The sequence below is a fragment of the Neofelis nebulosa genome, chromosome 1 (assembly GCF_028018385.1).
Source record: "Neofelis nebulosa isolate mNeoNeb1 chromosome 1, mNeoNeb1.pri, whole genome shotgun sequence".
NCBI classification, from domain to species: Eukaryota; Metazoa; Chordata; class Mammalia; order Carnivora; family Felidae; genus Neofelis; species Neofelis nebulosa.
In genome coordinates this window covers 47,038,290-47,052,599 of record NC_080782.1, presented here as the reverse complement: position 1 = coordinate 47,052,599, position 14,310 = coordinate 47,038,290, and the positions used below count along the sequence as shown (strand labels likewise).

Sequence of the window (14,310 nt, the reverse complement as noted above, 5' to 3'; positions counted from 1 at the left end):
CTCTCATTGTGGAACCAACGAAAGAAAGTATCAGCATTATCATTTACAGAGCACTTTTTCAACCATTGCAAAGAGGTTCAGATATTTCCAAGATTGGACCTCCCCCTTCCTTCCTAGCTGCTTATTAAACCTTCAGCTCCTTCAACAAATGTTTACTGGATACTGACTGTGTGCCAGGCCATATACTAGGTGCTGTTGACAGAGGAGTGACCAAAGCAGAGAAAGCATTTCATACCCTGGAGCTTACACTTGATGCAAGCAAATTATCTAGTATGCTAGGGAGTGAGAAACACTATTTAAAATATAGGAAGGCAAGAGTCAAAGTGGGTTTTATTTTAGATTAGATGGTCAAAGGAGGCTTTCCTGAGAAAGTGGCATTTGACCATAGCCTAAAATGAAATGAGAGCTAAGCCAAGGGAATATCTTGGAGAATAATACAGGCAGAGAGAACCCCAAGGGCAAGGCCCTGAGGTGGGAACTCATGAGGCAGCTGCCATTCTTGCACCTGACCTTCAACCACATTCTCATCCACGCATGCATCCATCCATCCACTCTCCTATTTCCTGTCCATCCATTTTATCCATCCATCCATCTATCCATCATCCACCCATCTATCCATCATCCATCTGCCATCCATCCATCCATCCACCATCCATCCATCCATCCATCCATCCATCCATCCATCCATCTATCCATCATGTACTGGGAATCTGTTGTGATTTGTTATCGGGAGGCATGGAGAAGACGATGAAGACTTACACACCATCTCAACTGATATGGAGATCATAGCCAAAGGGGAGACATGTTCAGAGCATGGGATGGCAGGTGATGGCATGTCCTCCATCACTCATCATGTACTTTTGCTAAGGAAGCTCTCTCAGTGTTTCCTCACCTTCAGAGTTTTAGGAAGTCTTGCTTGTGTTTCACAGCTCAGGTTTAGCCACCTTCTCCATGAGGTTTCTGGTCCTTCCTCTTAGAATTAACTACCCCTTCTGGTTTGGACCTTCATTCTGTATTATGCTCCAACCTCTCTGAAGTTCCTTGTGTAAGTTTGGGTCTCCGCCATCGGCTCATGAGCTTCTTAAGATCATGGTGAACATAAACAAACAACAATAGTAATAGCCTAGCATTTATTGACTGCTTCACTACATGCTTAGCATTGTACCAAGCATGTATATATTAAGTAGGCTCCACACCCAACGTGAGGCTTGAACCCACGACCCTGGAATCAAGAGTCAGATGCTCTACTAACTGAGCCAGCCAGCCGTCCCATGCCAAGCATATTTTAAAAATATTACTCAAAATACACAGAAGGGGACCTGCCCTCTTATGAGGGAGGTGCTGTCACTACCCCCATTTTATAGACAAGGAAGCTGAAGCGCAGAGAGTTAAGTGACTGGTCCGTGTCATAAGCTAGTAAGTGGCAGAACCGAGACCTAAATCCTGGCCTTGCCACCTGCAAAGCCCATCTCTTGAATTCTGCTCCACTTACTGCTTGGTCAAACCCTAACCCACATCCGTGTCTCCGCTGAATGAACGGAGGGGGCAATGGTGAAGTGAGGTTCGCAGCTCTGGCGGCAGACTGCCTGCCTTGAATCATATCTTCCTTACTGGGACTCACGTTGTGTGACCTTGGCCCTGGCCAGGTCAGTTAACTTCTCTGTGCGTCAGTGGCCTCATCTGTAAAATGGACTCGTACATTTATTGTGGAGTAAAATGATGTAAGAGAAGGTGAATGGGTGTCTGGCACAGGGTAAACAGTCCAGGAAAGTTAGCTATTCATTTTATGTAAAAAAGATGGCAACCTCCGTTCCCTCACGGTTTCGCTTCTTTGTTCTTTCACAAATTGCCTGTTGTACTTCATCCTTCTTTACACTCTCTGACGGAGACCGTTCCCAAAAGTACCAGTGCCTTTGCCTTTGGAACCTTTCAACTCTGCCAGGAGCCTGCAAGAAAAGGCGCAGATTGACACATGGATGCGGAGGGACTCACCCTAGTGGGGGCGGTAGAGCAGTGGGTCCCTGTCATCAGCCCTCACCGGGACTGGGAGATAGGCCAGTGGGCTCAGGCAGCACTTATCTGCCCCTCCCCAGGGGCCTGGACCTTCCAGGGCCTCCCAGTAAATCACCCTGGATGATTTATACAGAGACGCCCAGTCCACTAATCCAGTAAACAGGATAAGCGGGGTCCAGCCGGATTTATGGGCTGCCAGAAGGGCCTTTCGCTGTGGGAGATGTGCACGCTGTGACCCTTTTCCTGACCCCTGGTGTGGAGTATCCTAATGAGCAGGGGTCAAGTCACCGAGTTCCAGGCCTCTGTTCCCCCCCAGCTGTTGATGGTGATGTTCAGTGGTCCCTTTCTCTCTTTGGGTTCTGAGTCCCCCAAGCCCAGGTGTTCACTGGGCACTTGGCATGCAGTCAGCACATGGGGGAGCTAAATGAGTTGTAAGTTGGGCCCCAATGTCCCCTGGTGGGGACAGGCCCTGCAATGTAATGGTGGGGCTTACAGGTGCCACAGCCAGGCTGCCCTGCTTTCAAAATCTGGCTCCATCTAATATGTCCTCACTGTGATTCTCTGAGCCGTAGTTCTCCCACGTGTAAAATGACAATATTAGTACATGTTTCATGGAGTTGTTATTGTAATCACAGAATGAGAGAATCCATATAAAGTGCTCACACAGCACCTGGCACCTACCGAAGGGTCCCTAACTATTGGCAGATCACAATTACTGTACAGATAACGGCACTGGGGACACGTCACAGGGATTCTCACCCACAGGGGGCCTGCCCGAGGGTGTGATGCAGCTTCGTTGTGGTCGTGCAGAATGGGAAGGAGCCTGAGTCCCTCCGTGGGCAGAGGATGGGTAATCACAGAGTTCGGCAGAAGTTAGTTATGACAGACTAAATGTTCACCCAGCGACATGGTTGGATCTAGAAAACAGGGTAAAAAGAGATAAAGCAAAGAAACAGTAACGATCACATAACTTAAAAATGCACACACACACACACACACACACACACACACACAGATGCAGTGCGATCTCTAACAAAATCCCAATAGGATTTTTTGTAGAAATAGAAAACCCCAGCCTAAAATTCATAACTAATTGCAAAGGACCCCAAATAGCCAAAAGCAATCTTGAAAAAGAAGGACGAAGTTGGAGGTCTCACAGTTCCTGATTTTGAACATACTACAAAACCATAGTGATCAAAACAGTTGTGGTACTGGCATAAAGACAGACATATAAACCAAGGGAAAAGAATTTAGATCCCAGAAATAAATCCTCATGTATATGGCTGACTGATTTTTGACAAGGGTACCAAGACCATCCAATGGGCAAAGGACAGTCTCTTCAACAAATGGTGTTGGGAAACCCAGAAAACCACATGCAAAAGAATGAAGTTGGACCTGACTTTACACCATGTACAAAAGTTAACTCGAAATGGATCAAACATTTACACTTAACAGCTAAAACTACAAAACTCTTAGAAGAAAATATAAGAAAAAAATATAAGGTCATCTCTATGACCTTGGATATGGCAATGATTTCTTAAACACTACACCAAAAGTACAGGTCATACACCAAAATGAAAATTGGACTTAATCAAAATTAAAACCTTTTGTGCATCAAAGTACACGATGAAGAGATGGAAAGAAAACCCATAGGATGGGAGAAAATATTTGTAAATCATGTATCTGATAAGGAATTAATATCTAGAATTTATAAAGGACTCCTACAAATTAAGAACACACACACACACACACACACACACAACTCAATTAAGAAATGGGCAAAAGACCTATTCAGGCACTTCTCCAAAAATGATGTACAAATGGCCAACAAGCACGTGCAAAGATGCTCGACATCATTAGTCATCAGGGAAACACAAATCAAAACCACAATGAGATTCCACTTGACTCTTATTAAAGAACACAGCAAAACAACCCCCAAAATAACAAATGTTGGTGAGGAGATGGATAGATTGTAACTTCTGTGCACCTGCCGGTGAAGATGTAAAATGGTGCAGGCCCTGTGGGAAACTGGCAATTCTAGAAAGTTAAATGTAGAATTACGATGTTACCAGCAATTCCACTCCTAGGTATATACCCAAAATAATTACAAACAGGGACCGAAACAGATCCTTGTACACCAATGTTCATAGCAGTATTATGCAATGGCCAAAGTGTGGAAACAATGCAAGTGTCCATCAACAGGTGAATGGTTACACAGCATGTGGTATGAGTGGAATGAGTGGTAAGAAGGGACGAAATTCTGACACCTGCTACAATTGGGGTCACCCTTGAAAACACTTTCTAAGTGAAATAAACCAGACACAAATGGATAAACGTTGTATGATGCCACTAGAATGAGGTATCTAGAATAGGCGAACTCATAGAGACCAAAAGTGGGATGTGGTTGTCAGGGGCTGGAGGAGGGGGACATGGGGAGATTGTGATCAATGGGCAGAGTTTCTGTTGGAGTGACGGAAAAGTTGTGCAGATGGATGGTGGTGATGGTTGCACAACACTGTAAACGTACTTAATGTCACTGAGTCCTACACTTAGAAATGGTAAACGTTATGTTATCTATATTTTATCGCAATAAACACACACACACACACACACAAAAATACACATTTCATTTTATTATTATTTTTTAATTTTTTTAATATTTATTTATTTTTGAGACAGAGAGAGACAGAGCATGAACGGGGGAGGGTCAGAGAGAGGGAGACACAGGATCTGAAACAGGCTCCAGGCTCTGAGCTGTCAGCACAGAGCCTGACACGGGGCTCGAACTCACGGACTGCGAGATCATGACCTGAGCCGAAGTCGGACGCTTAACCGACTGAGCCACCCAGGCGCCCCCACATTTCATTTTAAAAAGTGTGTATTAGGGGCACCTGGCTGGCTCTTTCGGTTAAGGACCTGACTTTGGCTTAGGTCATGATCTCATGGTTTGTGGGTTCAAGCCCCACGTAGGGCTCTGCGCTGGCAATGTGGAGCCTGCTTGGGATTCTCTCTCTCTCTCCCTCTCTCTGCCCCTCTCCAGCTTGCTCACTCTCTTTCAAAATAAATAAATAAACTTAAAAAAAAAAGATGCGGGCAAAAGAAGGGCAGGAACAGCAGGAAGGAAGAAGGAAGAGAGGCAGAGAAAGAGGGAAGGGGGGCAGGAAGAGTTCATGGGAGGGGAATAGTCCACATGGCACCACCAGCCAGGCCCATTTATTGATTTGCCCACTTGTTTGTGTATTCAGCATGCACTGATATCCCTACTGCATGCCAGGCCCTGTGCTGGGTACTAGGGATGCAGCAGTAAACACAACAGACAGGGTTTCTGTTCTCATGGAGCTGACGTTACCAAGAGACTGACGTTACAGACAAACACAATGGAATAGTAATTTGTGATGGTGGCCGGTGACCGGTGCTGGGAGGAGAGGAAGAGGGTGGAGGGGAGACCAGCTTGTTTGGAGGTGACCGGGAAAAGCCTTCAGGGAAGGTGACGTTTAAAAAGAGGCCTGATGGATGAGAGAAGTCAGCCTTGTGAAGGGCAGGGGAATACCTGCCAGGCAGCAGGTGCAGTTCCCTGGCATAGGAGAACTTGGCAGATGGAGAATGTAGCTGCCATGGGAAGCCCAGGACAGCAGCACCAGGCACCTCTTCTCGGAGGTAGCACATCCCTTTCCTTTGACCGAACTTTACTTCCAGAAAGGCCTTCAGGGATCACTCGGTCCATTACACAAATGGGGAAGTTGAGTCCAAGAGAGGTGACAGTTTGTGTGGGGACCCAGTTCTCCTGATGCCATTTAGATTCTTTCCTTCTCCCTTGTCTGAAATGGGGATTTTTCTCATCTGGACATGGCCTTGAGGGAACAAGTCGATAGGGAGGTGACACAAACTTGATGACTCTGGCTTCCCACATCCATTGGGGGATGTGTCACTGGAGCCCAGACATGCCACTGAAGCTCGTGGACTCAGGATTTGGGGATAGCTTGGGCTGTTTCTGGCAGATAAAAATATAAGATGCACACACATCCTGAGAGTTCATATGAACTATAACAACACAGGGGAATTTTCTTGTCTTTTCCAGAAGTTTCACTTTAGCCCTCAGGGTGGAGGCTAGGGTGGAGATGGCCAGGAGAGAGCTGTTTTCACTTGACTTAAAGACCCACCAGGGAAGAGGAGCAGAAAATTTGACAATTCCTGAAGGAACGAAGTGGGTCACCAGTGGATGAATGTTTTAGGAATGCAGATTTCAGCCTAACACCAGAACGCACTTTCTGACTCCACACCATGTCAGTGGTGGAGGCCCATCGCCAGAAGTATTCATGAGTAACTCTGGAAAGCAGTGTGGAGGTTCCTCAGAAAATTAAAAATAGACCTACCCTATGACCCAGCAATAGCACTGCTAGGAATTTACCCAAGGGGTACAGGAGTACTGATGCATAGGGGCACTTGTACCCCAATGTTTATAGCAGCACTCTCAACAATAGCCAAATTATGGAAAGAGCCTAAATGTCCATCAACTGATGAATGGATAAAGAAATTGTAGTTTATGGGGCGCCTGGGTGGCGCAGTCGGTTAAGCGTCCGACTTCAGCCAGGTCACGATCTCGCGGTCCGCGAGTTTGAGCCCCGCGTCGGGCTCTGGGCTGATGGCTCGGAGCCTGGAGCCTGTTTCCGATTCTATGTCTCCCTCTCTCTCTGCCCCTCCCCCGTTCACGCTCTGTCTCTCTCTGTCCCAAAAATAAATAAAAAACGTTGAAAAAAAAAAAATTAAAAAAAAAAAAAAAAAAAAGAAATTGTAGTTTATATACACAATGGAATACTACGTGGCAATGAGAAAGAATGAAATATGGCCCTTTGTAGCCACGTGGATGGAACTGGAGAGTGTGATATTAAGTGAAATAAGCCATACAGAGAAAGATAGATACCATATGTTTTCACTCCTATGTGGATCCTGAGAAACTTAACAGAAGACCATGGAGGAGGGGAAGGAAAAAAAAAAAAAGAGGTTAGAGTGGGAGAGAGCCAAATCATAAGAGACTCTTGAAAACTGAGAACAAACTGAGGGTTGATGGGGGGTGGGAGGGAGGGGAGGGTGGGTGATGGGTATTGAGGAGGGCACCTTTTGGGATGAGCATTGGGTGTTGTATGGAAACCAATTTGACAATAAATTCATATATTGGAAAAAAAAAAAAGAAGTATTCATGAGTCAATGACTATACAGGTTTAGGATTTGGGACCCAACCATAAGATTAAAAACATAACTACTAACTATGAGTTGAATTTAAAAATGAATAAATGATCCTTTTAATTCCCATTTTCTATGGTCCCATTTTCTATGGAGTTGCTTGGTTGGTCGGCAAAAGGCATGTCATTGGTCACCCAGATACAATATGTTACGTACTGTACATATTCCAATATGTTACAGTCTCAGATTTATTCTGGGGAAGATGCATTGGCTGGAGTGACAGCCTCAAGCATTTCCTTTCCCGCCATTATGGATTTTATAGTGCCCACTATGTGCGGGGCCAATCTACAGGCCCTTCGTTCTCACAACTGTCCTGGGAGGAGGTTCTATTGGTGTCTCTGACTCAAAGAAACTCGATTCTGTTATTCTTGGTTGTTAGTGTGAGGGAACCTTTGAATTCTCTCTTGACAACTGGAAGAGATTTTCGTTTGCAAGAGTAATTCTAGTGTGAGGCTGAACATAGGAAGTTCTGGAAGAGAGGGGCCTGCCAAGTTCTCTGCAAGTCCTGAGGAAACAGAAGGAGAGTCTGGGTGGAGGGCCAAGGAGAAGGCTGTGTGAGGAGGGTGTCATTTGAGCAGCGCTGAGTGTGTGTGTATGTGTGTGTGTGTGTGTGTGTGTGTGTGTGTGTGTGTGTGTGTGTGCACATGCATGCTGGCCATACAAGGGGTATCATGTAATTCAATGACATAGTCTCTATTTCTAAAAAATGGATTCCAGGCCACTTCAAACACATCCAGAAATCATCTCTGTCCTTCTCCTAGATGAAGTAGAATTGGCAAATAGCAACCAGAAGACTTAAATAAAAATGGGGTGGGCTCATTTTTTTTCTCTTTCCGAACGTTGGCAACAGCTTGCAATGCTTTGTTAGGAATGCTGGGCAGAGCGCAGGCATGGTTCTACAAAACTCTCCCCAACATCCCTGTACCTGCCTCCCCTCCTTCTCCCAGGAGCTGAGACTAAACCCACAGCCCCTGGAGTTGCCGGGAGGGTCGCCCACCACACTTTCTGGTCCCTCGGTTTGGACAGAGCTTCAGCCCATTTCTGCTTGATTCTTTTGATCAAATTTTTGGAGAGTTGCTTTTTTTGAAAACCTGGTAACAAATTTTAGCTGAGGGAAAAAAGGTGTTGCTTAATTTCAAGGTCGGTTGTGTTTTTCTAAGATTTAGTTCTCTAAAAAGTGGGATAAAACAAATATCTATTTACCACAACTAGGCTTTCTAATTAGCTCCCCTGTGTCCTCCCCCTAAATTCAAACCAGTTGTCTCCACATAAAATCTCCCGTAGGTACCACCATTAACACCCTTTAGAAGGAAGGGCGAGCCCACAGCTGGCAGCCCCTAGCTTATGGGCTGCAAGCCATGGGAAGTGTGGGGCTCCGATAAAGGCATGTGCAGAGAGTGTGGGATCCCAGCCTTGGGAAACCTTCTTTGTTGAGGCTGAGAATGGCATCTTACAGTGAGAAAACATCTGGGGCCACAAGACATGGGGAATCAAAGAACCTCAGGCCAAGATCTGAGAGGTCACGGTAACTTCGACACAGTCTGGCAGAAGATGTCCAGTGCTCAGAGGGAAAAGAACCCATTTCCACATTCTTCTGCCCTGGACACCCACTGGATGTTTATACATCCCTGGGAGAGGTTATCTGCATTTGACTTGAGGCAGACCCAACACCAGGCCTCCGATGGGTGAACCTGGGGGATGTTGTGAAAGACAGCTGGGAGTGTGTGTGTGTGTGTGTGTGTGTGTGTGTGTGCATGAGTGTATGCTGGGGGCTTGGAGCTTCAGTAGAGGAGGTCCTTGAATTCAGAGACCCATAGAATCAGCTCCATTGCTCCCCTTCTCCAGCCACCCCTTGCCAATAGCTGAAAGGGTCTTCTCCTGGAGATGTCAAGGTTGGGAGCAGCCCACCTCTGTCCTTGACTAGTTGTGTGACCTTGAACCAGTCATTTCCTTGTCTTGGCCCTTGATACCTCCAACTGTGAAAAGCCTTTTGGATCTGGGCTTGAACAGTGGTTCTTCCTATTTTGGAGACACTGGCCTTTTGGCAGTCTGATGTCAGAAGATCTGTCTAGGAAGGACATTTTACATGTGAGGATTCCAAATTTTACTTACACATTCAGATGTTCTTAGAGCCCCGGAAGTCGCTCTGAGTAGCCTCTGTAAGGCCCCCTGGTAGTGTCCTCCAAGGTCCTGTGCACAGCGCCTGTACATCATGGGTGCTTAAGAAATATTTGTGGAATGGATCAATTATCCCTTTAAATTCCCACTTCCTATGAGTCTGTGATTCTAAGCACCTGGGTTTGATTCTGCTAAGGCACATTGTGCAGAGGTATGCAGGAAAGACCCTTACTTGAGTGTTACAGGCACGTGCACACACACACACACACACACACACACACACACACACACCTTCTCACTGCCATCCCTCCACTGTACATATTGTATCAAGCACCTACCATGTGCTAGGTACCAGGGATATGGTGGTGGGCAGCACTGACCTCACCCCTGCCCCCTGAACTCACAGTCCAACGCTTCCGGGCAGAGACCTGTGCCGGACCTGGGTGCCCAGCGAGGCCTGCACAGCCCGGCAGCCGGGGCCGCTCTGGGTACCTCTGCCTCCTGTGCCTTTCATGGAGGAAGCACCACCAAAAAGTATTTTAAAAATACCTCCGTGTTGGTATAAAGATGAATATTATTCAGGTTGGATTAACTGTTAATATGTTCATTATTATAATTTTTGTTTTGTTTTCTAATCTTGATTTTTAAAAGGAAGCGTGAGAACATTTTTGTGGCCCCTAAATGTGTCATGGGTGCTAGGGTACTGTGCCTCAGGGAGAGTCGGACCTCACCCCCCACCCCCCTCCCCTGCCACTGCTGCAGCTCCACCTTACCCATCAGGTAATGCAAAAATATAAGGCTGCCAAGCATGGGTTTTACGAAGAGAAGCTGTATGGTGTCAGAGGAGGAAGAGGCCGTGGAAGGTTTCTGCAGGGAGATGGCCCTTGAGCAGAGCCCTGGAGGGAGGGCAGAGCAGAATGGGAGCGGAAGGGGTGTTCTGGAATGGGGAGGAAGCAGGGGAGGCAAAGGCCTGAAAGAAGGAATGTTCAGGACATGTGTAGGGGTGGCCAAAGCCCCAGTGTCCCTCAACATTGGGCCCGGGGGTCATTCAGCATTTTCATGTGCCCCATTTCCCCCACACCTACCGGTAGAATCTCAGAATACGGAGGGGGATGGGCCCCAGATAAACTCCACAGCGAACACCATTTATTGATCACTGAGTAGGACCAGGCACATGGGGCCCTTTGCCATTATCCCGTTTTATAGATGACGAAACCAAGGTTCAGGGTGAAGTGACTTGCCTACAGTCAAGCAGCTAGGAGAGGCAGATGCGGACTCATGCTGAGAGCTCTCACCTCCCCCCATTATGCCACACTGTCTCCTGGAGAGGCTGAGGGAGCCCCATGCAGTCATCTGCACAGGGGAAACCAAGGCCCAGAGAGAAGATGTGCTCAGTGTAACGTCATAGGAATTTTTCAAAGGGGTTGGGAATAGAATCCAGGTATTCTGGCTCCAGCTCAGTGGCCTCGTCCAGCAGCCAGTAGGACGGGTGTCTTCTGAACCATCACCCTGGCGTCATGAGGCCCCCCTCAACCTCACAGCCTCAGAAATCACACAGCCTGTCTCCACTATGGCCTTGCCCCCTCCAGAGCCAGTCCTTCCTGCCTCAGCTGTTCGTGCAGGTTCCCGAAGACTCAGTTTCTGTAAGAGTCACACTGATACACCCCTTTCTTAAAAGTTGTTCTTGGAAAGGGGGGTCTTCCTTCTCCCCAACCCTACTCTCCGCCCCAGGGGAAGGCTCAGCAAGGACCGAAGAGGCTCCTCTGTGTCCCAAACCCACCCCTCTGGTGTAAGAAACACCTGCCTCCCAGGCTGGCTGTGCAGATGTTATCACGGGAATGAGCTGACTCACCTTCGTGACATCTCAGCCCGCTGGGCAGGAACGCTGTTCTGGGCGCCACAGTCTTCCGAGGGTATAGACATACCAGAGCAGGCCCCGGGTGGGGCATCAGGAAGGCCAGGGGCCTCCATGCCATGTCCCCTGGACTGCAAGAACAGGTCTGGGAAGTAAGGGGATGTAAAAGTTGTCATCACATCTTGATTGAGCGTCCAGGAGAAAAAGGGTGATAACGGTTTGGGGGGTCCTCAGGGAGAGCCCATGGACTCTTGATAGAAGCGACAGGAGTGAAGATTCATTCAACCCATGACCTCACCACAGTCAGTGCTGACCAAGGAGGAAATGCATTGTTCAGGGCACTACTGAACTCCCCCCTTCTGGTGGTGTGGAGGCAGAGGCTGGGCAGGGATGTAGGGAGGAGATTGAGGTACCAGCTGAGTGACACAGGAGTTCACAGCTGTGTGGACTGGAACGCTTTATGAAGTCTTCTTCTCGTTTTCTGAGGGGGCAAGATGGCTGAGTGGAAAGAAATATCTACAACTTACTACCTGAATGGCCCTTCACCTCTCTGTGACTCAGTCTTCCTTTTCTATAAAATGGGGACAGTAACAATTACAAGGGCTGTTTTGAGAGTTAAGTAAGAAAATATACATAAAAGTCCAGGTGATAAAGGGGTTTCTTTCCCATTTCACAGGGGGAGGAAACAGTATTTTGGACATGTTAAGTGACGGTTCTGACGAAGGATAAATGGCTGGGGCAGTCAAATTAGAATGGGAACCCAGGCCTCTTCCAGCAGAGCGGGTGGTGTCCTACCTATCTAGGTCCTGCTTACTGAGCTCCTACAACATGCCTGAGAGAAGTGGTGTTCCACTGAGTAGCTATTCTATGACCAGGCACAATTATTATCCTCATTCTACACATGAGGCTCAAATAATTATGCCATTTGAGCAAGGTCTCACAAATGAAGAAGCAGCAGAATTAGGATTCCAGTTCAAGTCCAACTCCCAAGCCCACACTCTTAACCAGGGCTTGGCAAACTGCAGCCCGTTGGGCCAGATCTCACCCTCCCCACTCACTTCCTGTTTTTATAAATAAAGTTTTATCAGAACACAGTCACGCTCATTTGTTTACACATTGTCTGTGGCTGCTTTCGAAGTTACAAGGGCAGAGTCATTGCAAACTGACTGTATGTCTTACAAAGCCCAAGATATTTACTATCTAGCTATTTACCAAAAAAGTTTGCCTAGTTCTACCTTTAACCACCATTTCATAGACTTTCCTTGAGCATTTAATTTTTTTTTAACATGTATTTATTTTTGAGAGAGAGAGAGAGTGAGAGTGAGGAGGAACAGAAAGGGAGACACAGAATCCGAAGCAGGCTCCAGGCTCTGAGCTGTCAGCACAGAACCTGATGTGGGGCTTGAATCCCCGAACCATGAGATCATGACCTGAGCCAAAGTTGGACGCTTAACGGACTGAGCCACCCAGGCGCCCAAGTCTTTACCTGAGAACTTAAAAAGAGAATCTGCTTAACACCAATACTCATTTTTAGGCAGGTAAGTAACTACTTCACATGAATTCTGTGATAGCGGTTGAGTTAGGGCATGGAGTTTCTTCTACCCCCCTTCCTTCTCTCTGCGAGCAGATCTCTCCGTCAGGGGGACGTGCTGAGTAAAGCAAAGATGAGAGCATTGTGCCAAACACACTGACGACTCCTCATGCTTTGCATTTGTGTATTGTGATATCATCAGGGGCCTTTGTTTTATTTAAAATTTTTTACTCTTTAAAATGATTTAATTTCATTCCTTAGGGTTGATATTTACAGTTTATTATTAATGCTAGGAGAGCTGTATCAGAATATTTTTTTCCTCTCACGTATATTCTCTACATCGTGAATGTATATCTTCTGAAACTGAACAAGCGGGAGTTGTAGCCATAGCCAGGGAGATCATAGATTTTGATGTGCAGAGATTAAAGAACAGATCCAGTATACAAAAAAAAAAGATATGGCAATGGGTGAATCTGAGCAGAAAGGGGACTGGACCTGGAGTCAAGAGGCCTTGGTCGTATGCATAGCTCGATCTCATCAGTTGGGTGGTTTAAATTTCTCTTAAGCCCTCTTGTGTTCCATTTCCCCTTATATAAAACTGGGCTATTGCACCAGCTGATTGCTAATGGCTTTTCCTAGAATGGCATTTAAGTCCCACAAAAGCCCACCCAAATAAAGCCTTCCTGCAGGGCTGCTTAGAGGCAGGGGCGGAACAGAGATGACCTTTGACCCCACAATGGGCACTCCCTTCTGAACCTAGCAATTCCTTTGGGAGTAAGGAAGAAATGGTCTGCCTGCACCCAGCACCTTCCCAATCTTTCCTGGTTTTGTCACAGGATCCAGGACTCTTTATCAGAAGAAGGGGGATTTAGGTCTGATGAAAGTAGAGTGTCCCTGGTGGGCAGCAGTGGGCCAGTGGACGCCACGCTGAGTCTCTATGATGGGGAGGAGGTAGAAGCCAAAGGAAGCAGGGATTCTGCCCTGTCACCTCTGCTTGTCCTGGAGATGGCTCTCTCAGAGCACCAGGGAGCAGGACAGGACGGACTTGTCATCACCATCAGGGGTACGGCCACCCCCCGACCCCCTCCGTTTCCTGCTAATAATCCCCATCACGATTACCCTCTCTCTAGGGCAAGAACTGCAGACCTTTTGGTCTTTATTTCATATCACTTCTTACAATTTGATAGACCCCAAAAGGAATTCCATTGTTGTTTTAATCTGTACCAATTTGATCACTCTAAGAGTTAGCCTTCTGTTGTTGTTATTTAGCTATTTGTCCTTTTTCTTTGCAAGTGAATTATTCATGACCTTTGCTTTGATTTTTTTCCCTATAGTAATATTTATCTTTTCACTTTTGATGTTTTTGAGATTACATATTTAATATATAAATATATGTTTGTTAAGTTTTTACAAAATCAAAACGGAGTGTAGTAAGAAAATAATTACTAGGTTCCCCTTTCTTCCTCTGCAATACTGAACTCCCAGGAAAGCACTGACAATTAACATTTGCTGGGTAACTGCTGTCACCTTTTCTGCAGTAATACAAACTTAT

General features: G+C 46.6%; 1 long non-coding RNA gene across 1 annotated transcript in view; it reads right to left on the bottom strand.

Annotated features, from left to right (window-relative positions):
- Positions 1–1,683: 1,683 nt before the first annotated feature.
- The window catches only part of LOC131506932 (uncharacterized), a 32,272-nt gene continuing 19,645 nt past the window's right edge, over positions 1,684–14,310 (bottom strand). The window contains exons 3-6 of the long non-coding RNA XR_009259232.1: positions 11,225–11,372; positions 9,367–9,473; positions 2,773–2,930; positions 1,684–1,946 (exon numbers count right to left, since the gene is read on the bottom strand). This is a non-coding gene — a long non-coding RNA (uncharacterized LOC131506932). The remainder of the gene's footprint in view (positions 1,947–2,772; positions 2,931–9,366; positions 9,474–11,224; positions 11,373–14,310) is intronic.